The following is an 18,153-nucleotide window of genomic DNA, read 5'->3' as shown; positions in this document are numbered from 1 at the left end:
ACTGATGGATGATCGTCTCTTGTCAATGAACAGGATGATCCATTCTCATCCTCTTGGATCTCTTTGCAGCATGACACTTTCAATCAGGAGATACTTGAGAGACCTGTTAGAGGTCCAGGATAATGTGCTAAAATGGTTTGAGTCCTTCCTGGAAGGATGCATCAATGAGTAATGATGAGGAAAAAGCACCTCCACCACTAGATGCTTCACTTGTGGAGTCTCGCAAAGATCACTTATTTCTCTGGTCTTTTTCAACATGGACATGCAGCCAGTGGGTGAACTGGTCGGAAAACGAGGACTCAAATTCCAGCAATATGCAGTGATGAATAGTTCTACCTATCCTTCACCACGTACAGCCACATTAAGATGTCCTAGTGCTTGAACGAGATCAGCTCATGGATGAAGAACAGCTGGCTGAACCTGAACCAAAGCAAAGCAGAGTTAATGATAGTGGTGGTCAGATGAAAGAATTTAAGAGTTGACAATTACTGTGCAGTCTTCTTCGGTTGCAGGTAAACACCCATGGTGGGTCAATTCAATGCATAGTTTAGGAGTACTCTTGGATTCCTTTTTGATGCTAATCTCTCAGATAGAAGCATTCATGAGTAACAGTTTTTACCCTCTTTGGTTGGCTAAGAGACTCTGTCCTATCCTCGTGGATAATGACCTGGCTTCAGTTCTGCATGTCTCTGTTACCTTTCAGCTGCACTACAGCAATGCGTTATATATGGGCATAAAGCCATCAGGGTTTAGGAAACTCCAACTATACAGACCACTTCAGCATGTCTCCTCAGCAACACAGGTCTAACTGAATACCACAGCAACTCCCTGTCCTCCACTGTCTACACTGGCTTCCCATAGACCACCAAAGCAAGTTCAAGGTCTTGGTCCTTATCTTCAAGCAGCTCCATTGCTCTCTAGATATTCATGAGCCAAGGATATCTAAAAAGACCACCTAAATCTCTGGAGTGAAGGCTGTGGTTGACTCCTCTGGTCCTGTGACACAATGGCACTCTACAGTAAAGGTGAAGCTCTTCTGTGCAGGAGACAGAGCTTTCTTGGGGGGTGGTCTGAGGCAATGGAATGAACTCTTATGGGAATCAAGGATCAAAGCAAACCTCACCACCTTCTGCTTCAAGTGCAATGCACATTTCTTCAACCTCCCTTCTGTAGCATAAACATATAGCAACATATAACCTGCCCAGAACAATCACACAAAGAAATAAAAAAGATAAATAAACTTCCCCCTAAAACACAAAACAACACTGCTCTTCCAAAACAAGACACTCCACTATACACACTTCTCCCCCTAGCAGAGCATGAGAGAACAAAGGACATGGGACAGATATTAGTCACATTACTTAATGCACTACTGGAAGGTACTCAGATATGATGATGATGAGGAGGAGGAGGAGGAGGAGGAGAAGCATGGTATAAGAACCTATATGGAATAGAATGCAAACATTACAAAATGCAAGTACTCACCCAAGAGGTGCTGGGGGAGTTGAGAAAGAGAATTAAGGGGCTGGATAATTATATGACAAATGACCCAATTTATAGTTGCACAGGGTAAAAGAAGAACCTGCTGCAGGTAGTCAGATGGTCACTGCAGGGCTCAGGAAGGATTCTTTGTGCATTTCCCTGGAACAGGCATATTACTGGGGTGGAGTCACAGAGTTTAAGGCCGGAAGGGACCACTAGATCCATTCTGACCTCCTGTATATTACAGGTCACCAATGCTACCCAGCCGCCAGCAATGGGAATGAGACCAAAGTGTTACAGCTCACTGGAGACGAGAGTATTATGTGTCACAGGGAGAGAATAGGAGGGACCGAGGTGCACCAGTGCTCGAGGCCCTCGCAGTGGCAGAGAAAAGGCTAAGCAGCATTCCTGATTATATAGACTGATGGTCTAATCTGTTATGGCAAAGCCAGGAGTAGAAAAGAACAAGCAGAGAGGGGCACTACAGCAAGCACCATTTCCCCAGTGCAGACGCCATCATAACAAGGCCGAGAAGGCCCCAAGCCAGTGAGCATCTGCCAGCTTCATGTAGAAAGTAACACAGCGGGAACTGAACAACCAACCTCTGGGAAGCCAGTTCCAGCTTTGTGCCTCCTTGTCCCTGACTTGAGATCAAATGTCAATGTAGCATCAAGGTGTTAAGTGCATGGAAGACACAAATGTATCCCACTTGGATGGGGCAACAAGGAGGGCAGGAATATCGAGAGATCCCTACAAAGAGGCAATGCCATCCGGAGATCCACACTCCAGAGGCAAGGTGAACGTTTAGGAAGGGCAGAACCCGTGCTACCATGGGATTCCTATTAAGCCCAACCTGCTTGACTCTCTACTGCACCTCAGCTCCTCACTACATTACATCTACTACATTACCCTGGCTCCTCTCTCAGAAATCTGGAGAGTGCTGCTCTTCATTCTGGTCCCTGAAACTGCACCTGTCCCAGCAGCAGTTCCTCCCCCTGCTGAGCCGCTTGGTCTTTCCCTCCCTGTGGTTCCCCTTACCCTTGCTGAGAAGCAGAACAGGTTGTTTTGCAGTCAATGACTCTGCTGCCACTGAGCACATCAGAGCCAGAGCCAAAATCCTTTTGCTGGTTCATCCTTGTCCTGCAGTTCCCCAGGTACCAGGGCCAACCCCTTCCTCTGTGTGAGAGCCGGAGCAGAGCGGCTCCAGTAACATGGAGAAGGTTACGGCTCAGCAGGAGGACCGTTCGCTCACCGCAGCTCCTCTCCACTCTCTGCCTGCCATAATTAATATCCTTTCCACTGCAGGCTGTGAGGATCTGACAGCCTTTATTTTTAACTCCACTTAATGACACAGTATTAAGACAAAATGCAACTTTGGTGAGCCCCAGGCACTGGGGAGGCACACAGGCCTCGGAGCACTGCTGTACCTGACGGGCAGGCTCCAGCATACAGCCACGTGTGAGAGACATAATGGGTTTGCCCTGCCAAGCTGGGTCTGAGATGGTGCAGGGAGTGGGCATGGGGAACATCCCACAGATATGTCCCTAGTCTCTGTGAGGTGCTTCATCTGGAGCTTGATCCTGCCCCACTGAGGTGGAGTGAGAGTTTAAACATGAAGGGGAGTTTGGTCTTTGACTTCAGTAGGAGTGAGGTGTCTCCTCGGTGGCTCTGGATGGATAGTGAGGGGGGCGTTGTCAAGGGACTGTGAGAAATCTAGGACACTAACATGGCTCCAGTCCAGGAGAGGTGTTAAGGGGGTGTGGAGATCTCTGTTCCTCCACAGGAAGGAAGGCAAACACAGGGCTGATGAAACAGGAGGGAGTGACTGCAACTAATAACTGAAGACTTTGGTTCAGCCACAAGGCAGGGGTAGGGCAGGCAAGGCCTAGGGGTTTGAACTGATATTCATCCTTGTAGTATCTGTGCACCTTCCAGGGTAAATCAATACAGCTCCCAGGTGAGATGTAGCAAGGCCACTAGTGACTTTAATGGAATTTTCAGCACTTCTCCCTTCCCTGGTTATAGGAAAGCCTTCCTTGCAGTAGGCTGTAGGTGTGTCCATTCCAGGATATTAGAGAGACAAGATGAGTGAGGTAATAACTTCTATTGGACCAGCCACCTTGTCTCTCTTCCTTTTGGTCGGTCTTTTTGAGGGAGAGATGATGGAGGGGAAGTTACTGTTATAAACCTTCTGAGCATCTCAGTCTGGAGCTGTTCACTTTGTACCAGCGACAGTGTTGCAGCTTGCAGAGATGCCATCTGTCTATTACATGAACTCTGGGGTGATCTCCCATTTAAATTAGTCTATTGGGCTTTATACAGCACCCACTGCTATGGTAACTAGCGTGTGTGGAGCGTGATTGGGCAAGGCAGGGCCTCACACTTGACAAACGCCATCGGCTATGCCAGTAACGGCTCCTCACTCCGCATTGCCAATGTATCTAAATCCCTGCAGCACACGATTTGGCTCTTTCAGCATAACACAGTTCTATAAATGCAACTTCTGGCCTGATCTTCAGCATTCCTTGCTCTTCCAGTAGTAGGAATGCAGTGTGCCTCAGTCCTGACTGGTAGCACCTCCTGGTTATCCAGACATGGCCCCCTCCCAAACAGAAATCCTTAATGGCTGAGCTGTGTGTTGCTTTTGTGGAAAACAGTCCTTGTAGACCAAGTTAAGAACAATGAATTCATCTTGCTTGCTTACTGAAGCCCAGATCTCCAGTAGCAAGAGGCTGGAGAAACCCTTTCTGTGATGCTAAATCCTCCTTTGGCCCCTTGCTCATAGAAGCATGGTCAGAGTTGACCTACAAGGTTTGCGGTACACAGCGATCTCAGTCCTCTGCCCATCCTGTGATGAGGGAGAACCTCCCTTACTGTTAACACCACTGACACTTGGGATTCCAGGCCAGCACCCAGAATAATTGCTGCTCAAGATTACTTTATGACACAAATGTTGACATTCTGTTGGCATAACTTGCAATAATGTATGCAGATTGCATCCTTCTAGTGCTGAAATTACTACTTCTCTGCAAGAAATAGTCAGGTTACTCTCTGCTTTGATTTCCAGGAGATAATTCCCCTTCAGGAGTCTTATTTGTGTAGAATGCGGAGGAGGGGAAAAGGAGAGTGAAAGATTGATCATGCATCAGAATGGATGAATAAAATAAAGAGACCTGGCTTTGTCTTTCATGCGTGCATGGGTGGAGGGATATTGGAGGTAATTCTCTGGGTTTAATCTTCCCTCTGTCTCTCTCATCTACTAGGGAAGTGGGGAGTGTGACACTTAGATTCTTTCTTTGACTGGTTTTAAGGCATGCCTGTGAGCAAAAGTCCCAAGATGCTTTGCAGTTAAGCTAACTTTAAGGAGTGGAATTTTACTAAGCAATAACCTTTAGCATATTTTGAAATGGCTGGAACAGATATTTCAGCAATATTAATGGCAAAATATGTGCAAGGGGAATAACAAATACTGTAATATTGTCCAAAAGAGGGAATAAACAATGCCTAACCATAAGGTATTGTGGCAGTTAGAAAGTTATAAGGAACAGAGAACTTAGAGTAATTATATCCTGGTTACCCTTCATTGCTTATCATTTCACCCCTTCACTATTTCCTCCACTTGGTATATGCTTCTTCTTGTCTTAGGTTATTTCCTAAGAAATAGTGAGGAAGTAAGACCATTGGAAGACTGGGCGCAGGCTATCAGAAACTACGGAGAAGGTCTTCCTCAGAGGTTGGTATCTGTGTGCCTCTCTGTATACGTGCTGCCTTGACTAACTGTGAGTTTAATAAATCAAATCAAAACTGACTTATCCAAGGTCTGTTATTGAATAAATTTAACTTCAAAGAATGTTATCAACTAAATGCAATATCATAATCAAGATGTGTCAGTTATTGGCTATTAATTGGTTGTCGATTATTGACACATTATTATCATAAGGAGGTTACTCCTCCTCAAGGAGGAACTTTCTCTCAAAGAATACCAAAGTGCTGCATTTAATGGGCCATGATAGACTTGTTCTTCAGGACTCAGAGGCATACGTGAACTTACTAATTATCGTCTGTCATATGGGGCTGCATAGAGGCCACGACTTCATTGTGCTAGGCACAGTGCACACACATAGTAAGGTACAATCCCGGATCTGAAGAGTTTAAGGTCTAAATAACAAGACAGATAGAGGGTGGGAGGGGAAGCAGAGACACGATGACTTGCCTAACTTCACATCACAGATCAGTGTCAGAGCCAAGAATAGAGCTCAGACCTCTTGACTCTTTGCCCACGGCGCTAGCTTCTAGACCATATTGCCACACTCACTGGAAGTAGCATATTAGAAGAAGAGATGTCAAATCATTTCACAAAAGTGCCCTTCATGACCCAGGTTATAAAACGAGAAGGGGCCTCATTTAAGAGAATGTTGTCATGTTCTAAGAAGCCTGGATCTGGGAAAGGACATTGATGGAGCTGGATCTTTAATGGTTTTTTTTTTAAAAACTGAATTAACACCAAAAGATATTCAAAAAGAAAAATGGGACAGAAGGAAATATCTTCGAAAACAGACTCTTGGAAAATACAGTTGCACATCAATGAAGAATTTATTTCTGGAGGCACAGAAAAGAAACCTCCATCGAGCAGAGCCTCAGACACTGGGGAAGGAGGCCCATGAGTGTCTCAGAACTAGGGGTGAAGGTCTCTGCTCCAGACCAGTTTTGCAAGAGATTAGGATTCATCTCTGCTCTAACATGTATAGGGACAATTTATTCCCCAGCATGAGCCCACTAAAATCAACTGAGCTACACAAAGATTGAATCTGTCTCTTTGAATTTGCTATGCCAGCGAAGACCATTGGTCCATCTACTCTGATAACTTCCTGTAGCCAATATCCAGTAGGATAGAGGAAGTCAAATTGGCCAAAAACCTCCCAAAGGTTACGTAATGCACTAAACTATCATACATTGCTCACTATGGGGAAGGAAATCTCATTCCTAGCCCCTGCAGGCTTATGCCCTTAAACCTGAGTTTTGATCTCCCTTTTGTGTGCTGATTTACACAGCAGCTGCAGTATTAATGAACAGGAAAGTAACCACTGTTTGAAAAAGGCAATCTTGGTCACTTCTTTGGATCAATGACCTTCTCAGGCAGTGATTTCCGAACATCAACTATATGCTGGGAGCATGTGTCTGCCTTTTCATTTCACTAATTGCTTCCATGTTCTCGCGCTGCCTAATGGAAAAGAGCAGGTCTGATCAGTTTCAACTGAAGGGGCTTGTGTGAAATGAGCTCCTGAAATAACTGGGCAAGGATAATTGATACCACGGGGAGCGTTCATCTTCTTTAGGCCTTTACTGCTCAGGAGGGATCGATTTTCTAGGGTTTAGCCAAAGCGGGAGCCCAAGACTCATTCTCAGTCATTGTCCCAATGGCCATTTAACATGAGGAACTGTGGCCATTATTTCCTCATGGGGAATTTAGCATGGAAAGATCTGAGGAGCAATTGAATCAAAGGTTTTGGGGGGGACCCTCGATCCTCTCCTATCCTGGGCTCAGAGGCACACAGCAGGTATCACCTCCCTGTCACCGTTCCCCTGAGCCATCCAACCCTTCCACCCGCCATCTCCTCTGGTGCAACACAGCTAAGGTTTGTTTAGTCGTCTTCAAGTGAACATGGCATATTGGCCAAAGCCCTCCACGAGAATCCTGTTAATTTGTTTGATGAGATGATTCCAGCTGCAGCCAGATGAAGAAAAGCTGATTGGTTCTTTTGCTTAAACTCTCCATAATGAAATGAACCCGCTTTGTGTCTGTCCTCAACAGGGCAGCCAATCTCAGCAAGAGGATGGGGAGTGTGTGTGTGTATATGTGGCGGAGGGGAGAGCTGCATCTAATGGCACCATTTCCATTTCACAAGAGCTAATCCTGCCTAAGTCAATGAAGCCCTGGCATGCTAATAAAATTGGGTTGGAATGCGTTCAGTTTCTTACGGCTTTTTAACCTCCACTTCTTAATTAGCCTGATGTGGGGCTAAAATGGGAAAAAAAGAGCATTTTCTCCAGTGCGTCTTTCGCAGGCAGAGCAGAAGTGCTGACTTGAGATGCTAATCTCCTTGGAGACTTCAAAAATAATACTCAGACCATCCAACATTTATTTAAAGGGGGGCGGGAATAGAGTAAGGCTTCAGCATTTCCATCTCAGCCTTCTGCCAAGGATTTCAGGGTGTTTTGCACACAGGCATGGAGTAAGTCTCACCACACTCCTCTGAGGAAGGGAAGGGTTATGTCCATTTAACAGATGGGGGAAACTGAGGCACAAAGAGGTGACTGGCAAAATTCTGCCCTGGCTTGTGAAGCCAATGGGAGCAAAGATGTTGCATCCTCCGCTAGAGAAAAGATACCGACCCAGATGGGATGCTTCTGTTTGAGCTGGCAGGAAATGCCCCTGAAGATCATCTGGGCTGCTCAGACACGAGGGCATCTCCTAGCTGCCTGAGGGAGACCAAGCCATCCCAGAACCCACAGGCTGAGCCTTTCCCGTATGGCAGTGGTAAGTAGGCCAAGCTATTAGCTAGATGTCTCTCCTAACAGGCTCTTGAGCACCAGGGAGAACCTTGCTCTGTTGCTTACACAAGGGAAAGGTGTGTGTGTGGGTGAAGTGACCTGGAGCTTCCTTACAACCCCATCTTGTGCACCAGTGTGACACAGGGCAGGATTTAATGCCATCTGACTAGCCCAAGAGACCCGAGGGCAAGATTCACAGCCTCTCACCCCACCCCACGGAGAGTCCTTGGGGAAGAGAGAACCAGAGGGGAGAAGGGATTTTGGAGGGAAGCTGCTTTTATAAACAAGTAATCTTGCTCATCTGCCTTCCTCCTCCCCGCCGCCCCCCATGCCAGGCAGAGCGAGGGAAGGAAATGTGCATTTCCCCCCCATTACACTCTCCAGCTGAATAAAATGTGACTTTCTCCCTAAATAATTCATGGCCTGTCTTCCTCCGGAAAGTTTTGGTTAGTGCAAAATGACACTTTGTGCCCTTTAATGCTCTGATGAAATATCCGTCCATTTATAATTTAGGAACTGGCAGCTGGTAGTGGGAGCACAGGTGAAGTGCGGGCATCTGCAGGCAGATCCCTCGGTGTTAGCTTCCTCCAAGGTCTTGGGAGGAGAGGGCTCGGGAAGCGGTGAGGACAAAAGCAGTCAGAGAAAACCCCACCCACGTCTGTCCCGCGTTATGATTTCCCTGTGGGATGGGGATGGGAAAGCACCTCCAGTGCGGCAGTAGGAAGGATGGTGGCTCTCACCCCACAGAACAACTTTCCCCCATCACCAGGTAAACAGGGCAAGGATGACAAGCCCACAGTGTATCAAGGGAGAATATAGTGCTGCTCATCCACAAGAGGAGGGCACTGTTGTCTCATGGATGGGGCACTGGACTGGGTCTCAGGAGACCAAGTTTAAATTCCTGGCTCTGTCAGTAGCTGGTGGGTGGGTGACCTTTGGCAAGTTACTTTTTGTCCTGTGCCTCAGTTTCCCCATCTGTAAAATGGGGATAATGCTACTGACTTCCTTTGTAAAGTGCCTTGAGATCCACGCGTGAAGAGCTAGGTATTATCATCACCGTCCTCATGTGTAGGGAGGCACAGAAGAAGCAGGCTGGTCCAGTAGTTAGGGCACTAGCCTGGGAGATGTGAGTTCAAATGCCTGCTCCACCAGAAACTTCCTGCATAGTCTTGGACATTCATCCTCTCTAGACCGCCATTCCCCACCCATAAAATGGAGACAATAGTACTGCCCTACCTCACAGGGGTGTTAGGAGGGTAAATACATGGAAGACTGTGAGGTGCTCAGATGTTAAAGTAATGGGGGGGCATGTAATTACTATAGACAGAATAAATACACACCCGGTGAAAAGGTAACAAGCTGGTGTGTGTTTGTGTCTGTAAGGCCACATGAACTGGCCAGGTAGTGTGGTACAATGGGTAGAAAGCAAGGCACCCTGTGACATCCCTTCACATAAGATCAAACTTGTTTGTCCTCACAGACTGAAAGAACACCTGGGGATTCATTTGTGGCCCAGATATAATTTCAAAGGTTCATTGTTTTACCCCAAAACAGGGTAATTCTGCTTGCTCTTATTTTTTCATCCAGCCCTGACCTCTATTGATTAGAACTTTGCTCAGGCTGTAAACTGTCCATTGTGAATGATACAATACTCAGTTTGCCCACAACCAGCCAAAGTGAGATAAGCATCTCTTTTCCCCTGCCTTCCCAGAAGTATGTGGATTAGCGTTGTGTGACCTGTCTACACTTTGCTTTCTCTTTGAAGGATATGAACAGTTGTGGTTGCCCAGTCACAAGTTTCCACACGGCTCTTTCTAAGCAAGCACATGTATTCTTAAAGTGAAAGCATTACAGAGAAACCACATAAAAATGATAAAAGTTCCTATCTTCCTGCTAAAAGCTTACCAGAGATCACCCCCAGAGATCACCTACCCATGAGGGGCTCAGGCAGGTGTCAGAGGAAGGATTGGGGCCTCCCTTGGACAGAAGGTCCTGTCCATTTGCTGGATCAGAAAGCAGACTATTTAGACAAAAAGTCCTTTCTTTGTCTGTTGGTTTCTGGACAATCCAATTTGAACTGGCACATGCACCAGCCTCTCCCGGTGGTGGCATCTTTCTGGAAGTGTTACAACCTGCATGAATTTGCCTAACTGCTCTTAGTTCCTGGAGGGCTGTGTTCACCCTCCCCCATGGAATTACATACAATTCCTGGCCCACAGTGTTACATCAGCTGAATACAGTAAGATCTCCCAAACATATGGCAGATAATTGCCATGTCTGCCCCAGTTGTAGTGAAAGTAGCTACAGCTTAGCAGAGTTTCTAGGCAAACTGTTTCTCCTGGTCATGTCTGAGATGTGCATCTGATCAGGGGCCAGGCTGGGGGAGATGGCCCTATGCCAGGGGGAATCCCCCTACATCAGGGGAATTCCCCACTGCCGAGTGAAACCAGCTTTTAGACATAATGGATGGTTTTCAATCAACACATTTTTTCCGACCAAAATTCAGGAGTTTGTCAAACGTGATTCGCACCCGCCCCCTCCGGAAAATGCTGTTTTCAATGAAAATTGCTTCATGGGAAAATTCAAAGCAAAAGACACATTCTTTGGGGTTTGGGTTTGTCTGGAATTGAATTTTTCAGATCCAGAGCCAAGAATCAAGACCTTCTGTTCTGATCCGCTAGTCTTTACAGCCCATATGCCCTGATGCAAATAACTATCCCAGGTCAGAGCAACACAGAATCAGGCTGTGCGCAGACTAGTGGGAATGGGTCAGATTTCGATTCTATTCTCTTTGTCTTGCTATCTGTGGCTCCGTCTTTGAGGTATAATTAGCCACAAATTCCTGCAGCTCTCCTCTGCTCTGACGGCATAGTGCAGCAGTGCCTTTGGCCATGGGCTTTTTATGGATATTTCATTAACATTCGAAGATGGCACTTACTTGCTAATGATCTTCCAACATTTAATAAACACAGCCCAAGAGTTTTATAACCTGTTAACTTGCAAGTGGCAGTAATTAAACAAAAAATGGTAAATAATTAAGGTCTAATTACATGGTATCAGTCATTTCATTTTCCGGCAGGCGCTCTAAGTGCATTGCCACTGCTGATTGGGGGCTCATTTCTGAATTGCTCGACACTCCTTTGAATGCAGCTGGATGGAGAATCAGGAGCCATGCGGGTTTATGGTAGAGAAGAAAGGGAAAGTGTGCTTCATTAGCTGGGTAATTGTCCCTTTCTACCTCTGAAGATAATTCCCACTGAGGCTGTTGCAAGACATGAGTTTTGGGAGCCAGAAAATAGAGTCATTCATATCTCCAGTTCTTGTGACAGACTGAGTTGTAGACAAGGGGCTGGATGCAAAAAAAACCCAGGCCTAAGCCACATGCACACAGAGGTCCAAAGATCCTCCTAACCTTGGACTCTGGATTTAGATCCAGAGTTTGTGATTTGGCCTTCATGTAATGGGATGAACCAAAATCCAGGATCTAAGCAGATGTTTATTTTTGGAGGGTTGTGGCTGGATTCAAACTCATGACTAAATCTTCAGTTGGTGTAAACCGGCAGAGTCCATCCAACCTCCAATTCATAGCAGTTGAGTTTCTGCATCTCAGACCCATCTCCAGTGGCTACTGGAGAATATCCTCAGGACACAGCCACTGCATGCAGGATCCTCCATTGCCTGATGAAAGAGGAGGGACTATCAGCTGGGAGACCATAGCTGTCTGTCTATAGGACAGAGACAATGAAGCAGGCAGAGAGCTGGTGAAAAGGGGAAGGGATGGATGCACTCTGAGCATGACAGATGACAGAACGAGGAGTAATGGTCTCAAGTTGCAGTGGGGGAGGTTTAGATTGGATATTAGGAAAATCTTTTTCACTAAGAGGGTGGTGAAACACTGGAATGCGTTACCTAGGGAGGTGGTAGAATCTCCTTCCTTAGAGGTTTTTAAGGTCAGGCTTGACAAAGCCCTGGCTGGGATGATTTAACTGGGAATTGGTCCTGCTTCGAGCAGGGGGTTGGACTAGATGACCTTCTGGGGTCCCTTCCAACCCTGATATTCTATGATTCTATGATCTGTAGCCTTCTGTTTATGCACAACACAGGGACAGCACACGCAAGTGCCTCTGTTCTCTGTGTTTCTAATAGACGAGAGCTGTACGGGCAGACACAGGGCTAATAAAAGGGGAGGGGAGCTGATAGCTCTGAAAACTGAAGCTCCCTGTCTCACCAGAGGACAGGGATAGTGCAGGCAGACACCAGGCTGATAAAAGGATTAGGGGAAAATAGCATGGAGAAATGGAGCCCATGGGAGGGTAGCAATTGTCTACTGCTGGGAATAAATGGTGTTCCTATTTGGGGGAGTTGGTTTAATTGATCTGAAGGCCTCTAGCAGACCTTTGCTTAAGCAGGAGCTGTGCAGATCTTCTGGGCAGCTTCCCTGAAGATAAGCCCTGAGCTGGTTTGTTTCATTTAACCTCCTGATCCCCGGCATTATCTTATTCAGAGGGTGAATCCCTCTCTGTTTTGTGGCAAAGTCATACTCTGCTTAGCCCCCCCAAAACAAGGGGAACACGTGCAGTGTTCCCACTTCAGTGACGGGGGAGCCAAACCGGCAAGGCGTTTCTTTGCAATTTCCTTGGCATCTCGTTCAGTGATGCTCTGGCTGGTAAAGAATTGATGAAAAGTAAATTCTTCACAGGGAGAACCTAGCGTGAAGCTGCATGGGGTGGCATGAGAAAACCAGTGCAAAGCCTCCTAGAAAACGGGGACATGTCAGTCGCCTCTGGCTGTGCACGAGGTGTGGTGCTGTGTTCCACGAACCGCAACATTTTCAGGACACAGGATAATTGTCACATGGTCCTGATGCTAACTAGCTGATGGCCCTGGGATCATGTGGTACTGCTAGCCAGCCTATAGCCCTGGGCCCACACGCTACTTGTGACCTCAAGGCTTTAAGTCTAAATGGACTGAGGAGATGTTCTGCTATGGAAGGGGTTCACTGGAAGGATTCAGATTTGGACTGGGATTTGACAGCACTGAAATATCAAGTGAGAGGTGGGGATCTCTCACAAGCTCAGCCCAAGAGGAAGGAAAAGAGCTACCAGCTGCTACCTCTCCCCCAGTTCTCTTCTCATCTTCAGCCCCTTCCGTCCGGACTCTTGCTGCTCCCATCACATCCCTTTTAGAAAGGAGGTAGGGGGAGGTGATATTTCCCCACAGCTGACCCATTGCTCTGGCCTCCCTGCAAATTTTTGCTCTCAGAGCAGGCAACTACAATCCTTCCTCTGGCCAGAGAGAAAGCGGGTAGACCCTTCCTTACCAAATCGTGGCTGGGTCTGTTGTACTTCTGGGCCAATGGCCCTACTTAAACACAACACACTATGTTAAACAGTCCACAAGAGACAGATGTGTCAGGGCAATTTTCAATAGCAGCTAAGTGACTTAGGAGCGACTTTCAATGGGACTTGAGCTCCTAAGTCACTAACAATTAACTTACTATGTGCTCATCCTAACCTATTCCCCAGAGCAGGTTGGCCGCCACATTCTGTACTTGATGAAGCTTCTTCAAAAGGTAGCTCCACGTAAGGAATATTGCAGTGCTCCAACCCGGAGATGGTTAGATATCCCTCAAGGTCTACATCATCAAGGAAGGGCTTCTACTTCTTAGCTAACTACAGAGGGAAATAGAGAGTGGCATTGCTACTTGGGAATCCAAGAGCAGTTGGGTTCCCAAAGCATCCCAAGATTGCCAGCTTCTTTGGTAAGCAATGAACACGCTCCATCAAGAGACAGTGAGAATGACGGACACTGCGACTTCTCCATTTGTTTTTAATGAAGTAACGTTATCTGAACTCCCATCAGTAGTGCAGATATCATCCTATCGCAGCGCAATGATCTTTTGCCAGAGGAGAGTGTTTACAGAGCATTCACTTAGAAGGCTTGAGGCACCATTCATCTAGACAGGAGACTCTGCAGAAAGCTCTTGTTGGGTCATTGCGTTTCAGCAGCAGAGAGGTTAGAAAAGCGGTAACATTTTGGTAACCGGAGCACACGAGATGTGACCAGTGCAACAAAGCTTTCCCTTCTGCTTCAGAAAGGGTGTTGTTTGACACTGAGTCTGCCAGCTAGCGGCCTGACACTGCTGCAGACTTAACCAGCCAGTCTTGCATGTGGTGGTTGGACATGATACATGTGTTTCTTGCCAAAATCCTGGTCTGCTAGTAGCAAGTATACCAGGCAAAGCAAAAAGAACTAAGCTGGTAGAAGCTGTGCTAAGCCCCTCTCTACTGGCAGCCGTTCCTTGCCTTATAAAAAGCTTACAAGAACTTGACACACAATCAGTGCCAAGGGGTCTGTTTCTTCCTGACTATATGGATCTCCATCATCCAGTCTTCTCATCGCCACTATTGTACAAACTCAATTGTCTTAAATTACCAGTGCCCTGCTCCTCCTGCCGTATACCTTGGTGTCTGTGCATTAAATATTTATTGCAATATTCATTATTGAAGCATTAAATATTTATTGGCATGCGAGAAGGAATCGGATGATTTGTATTTGGTTTCTACAAATTGTCTCGGAGTTGAAAATGTCTGGTTTTTACCAGGTGGGGGAGTTGCTGATTTTTCACTCCGGGCCTTCTTTGTGGTAGCACTTTACTGCCTGTCCTTCAGACACCCTTTTCCCTACCGTGGCTGGCTGCCTGTGCTGTGGAGATTAACTTTGTCATCAATATGTTTGTGTTTTGTTTACAAACCCTACAGCTTAAGCCAATTTCTCCCTCCCACCCCCAAACTCCTACAAAGCAAGTACCCAAGATGCTCACCCTTCAATATAATTGCTATTGTTATTGGGAGACGTCTGCTTGTTTTGTGTCTCTTTAAGCAAAGTTTATGGCCTGAAAGGTAATTGATTTGCAATGGTATTTAAGATGAGAGCTCAGGGACACTGCTGTGCTCTTGTGCAGTACAGTTGCCTGGAGAAAACCATTGCCTAGGGAAAAACATTGTGATGTGGTCTCTTCTGATTCACTCAGCAGGGGTGAGACTTGCTCTATTTTTATGGGATTGACTGCAATTTTTACAAAAGCAGTTTGGACACCACATTAAGTATGGAAGTTATGCTGAGGGTTAGCTGATGGGTGTGTGGGGGAGCAGGAGGGGAGGAGGATAGACAGACACTCCATGCTTTGCTTTTCTGCACACTCCATTCTCTTGCTCATTGTACCAGCCCATTTCTCAAGCAAAAAAACATTTTAAGGAAGGGAATGGGATAGGCTGGGAATGGATGGAGGAGACTATGGGGTGATGAAGGGAGAGATGAATTTATTGTTGGAATGGGTACCCTGGATCTCACCTAGGAAAGGTGTTGGTGAAGGTTTTCCCCATGCAGCTCAGAGATTCATACAATCCTGGGCTTAGAGATGGAAGAGACCTGTTTAGTAGAAAGTCAGCTAAGCACAATAGATGAAATCCTGGCTCCCTTGACTTCAGTAGGGTTGGGATTTCACCCACTGTATTCACAGGTGGATCCAGATTGCAATGAGGCCTGGGTTCTGGGTTCACACTCAAGGCTGAATCAGGCAGGGGCAGGCCTCGGACTCATACCTGATAGTCTCCAGACGCACCAAGCTCTTCTTGCATTAGCTTGGCTTCAGCAGAAGTCTTGTCCCAGTCAGTCACTGGACAGCATAGTTATTTCCCAAGGCCGGGGTGGGGGATATGTCACTCACAGAGGAAACCGAGGCGAGCACCACCACAATATAAATAATAACAGAAAGGTTGATCCTTTCAGCCTGTCATGTCTGCCACCTGCCAAGCGCAGGTGCAGCCAACTTGGGAATTTTTTCACACAAGCCGTTTGCCAGAAAAATGCAGTTTTGGATTGACTAAAACATTTGTGAATTTAGGTCATATTTGGTGAATCACTTTGGCTGAAAGAAAAAAAAGATTTTTTTCCTCCCGAAAGAACTCAAAGTATTTAGTTTTGCTGCTTTTGAAACAAAATATTTTGACTTTTCATTTCAAAATGACATTTTGTTTTGAAATGTAGCTAGATTTATAAAAGGGTACAAACACCTCAGAGTGTAACTAAACAGAATGAAACAAAACCAACCAAAAATTGTTGTGGGTTGAACGAAACATGTAGCTTGACCCAAAATATTTTTGGGGGGGCGGGGGGGACGGGACGGGACGGGGACGGTGTTTCATTTTGGCAAGAAAAAAAAATCCGTTTTGGGTGAACCTGACTTCCCCCCTATTATTTTTCTGTTCAGCCACCGAACCAAACCCTCAATTATTTGTTCAGTTCTCCTTCTGCTCCTCTCAACCCTGCCAAACATCGCAGCTGGATCTAAGATAATCAGTTCCTAACATCTACAGTGTGCCTTGGATGTAAAGATGCTCTACAAAATACACACTCCTCACCCTGCTAGAGTGATTACAATCTATTGTGCCCGGCACTAGTCGGGACGTATTTATTCAGTTTATTCTTGATTCTTACATACGGATGCTTTGGACTACAATGACCCCTCTGAAGTCATTATAGGCGCTTGCATCCATGAGTAGCATGGAGGGCACATTAATAGGCAGTGTATAGGAGGAGACAATAAGGGGCCCAAGGAGTCATTAAGTCTATTGTGTCAGTCTGACTGTAGCCCCCAGAGGCACTGAATCTACAAACTAAAAATAGCTTTAGGAAATGCTGTTGACACAGTTATTGTACATTGGCAGCAGCATCCTCCCCCCACCACCCACCCCCACACACAGGCCACCAGACCTGCTCAACATAACACACTATGGTGGGCATTCAGCTATGCTTGCATGTCAGGAATATCCAAAGGGGCAACCCTTTCAGCAACTAAAGCCCTTCTCATCATCCGAGTTTAGTACAAGGGAAGCTGTGATATTAAGTTTGGGCTAAATCCTACAAATGCCCGGAGATCAAGGCCTATTGTGCTAGGAGCTGTACAAATACATAGTGGGAGACAGTCCCTGCCCCAAAAAGCGTACATGCTAAAGAGACAAGGCAGACAGGATGGGTGGGGAAACAGAGGTGGTCTACTTATGGCTTGCACTTAATACTGGCCACTAGAGCTAAAATAAGGCAATCTGGTACCCTGGGCACATCCCACATAGATCCAACCCCATGTTGCTGCCTATCCTTGGGGTGGCAATGAAGGGGCCACTCACACAAGAGCTACCTGCTGGGGTCCATCCCCCCCAACTACTGGATTACTGTTCCCTGCCTTCAAGTAAGCTGAAGTTCATCCAGAGAAGGAAAGCGTCACCTCAGTCAACCAAGCAGAGGACCGTAGGTGTGGCAGTCCTTGCCAACAACCGCACTGCAGGGCACTGACAGTTTGGCTGCAGTGAAGACCTCCTGTGTACAGATGCCTATGATGGGCTTGGGCAGGAACGGGGCATGCCAAGAGTATCAGATTTCAGAGATAAAAAACAATTAAGACAAATGGAGCAGTTCCCACCTCTCAGAGATATTTTTCCAGGCTCCCTGCAGAGTCAGGCAAATGCCACCATACTCAGGTCATATTTTCAAGCTTTCCTTCACCGTTGCTAGGCCTAGGAACATTTGTTTTTTAATGAAAAACTGAGACTTTGTTATCATCATGTGATTCCAGGAACTGGGGCCTGGGTAAGTGCTTAGGCCTGAAATCTGGCCCTGCTGACCACCACGTCTGGTACTGGCCCTTGTTGGGGACTATACGGATGATTGATCTGACCCAATATGGCCATTGTTATGTCTCGGGCTCTTTACACTACAAAGCAGTATGAAGAAACTCCACAGGCACAGTTGGATCCCCAATACCCATGTTTACTAAATATACTCAAACACACCTGCTCTGACTGGTTTCTGGCAGCTTCTAAAACATAGAACACAGTAAGCACCATTTCACGGATCACAAACTTTTTAAAGGGATACTACTCTATTCCTATACAGCATACTCCCAGGAGGAAATTCTGAATCCTAGAAAATTGCAGGAAGTAAAACACAGAGAAAAAGATTGTGATATGGATTGCGGTTTTGAATTCCACTCCCAAAAAAGAAAAGGAACAAAACTATTCCCCGCCTGACCTGACTGTGGATTCTCCAACATGATGAGAG

The sequence above is a fragment of the Caretta caretta genome, chromosome 16 (genome assembly GCF_965140235.1).
Source record: "Caretta caretta isolate rCarCar2 chromosome 16, rCarCar1.hap1, whole genome shotgun sequence".
NCBI classification, from domain to species: Eukaryota; Metazoa; Chordata; order Testudines; family Cheloniidae; genus Caretta; species Caretta caretta.
Note: the sequence above shows the minus strand (reverse complement) of the source record.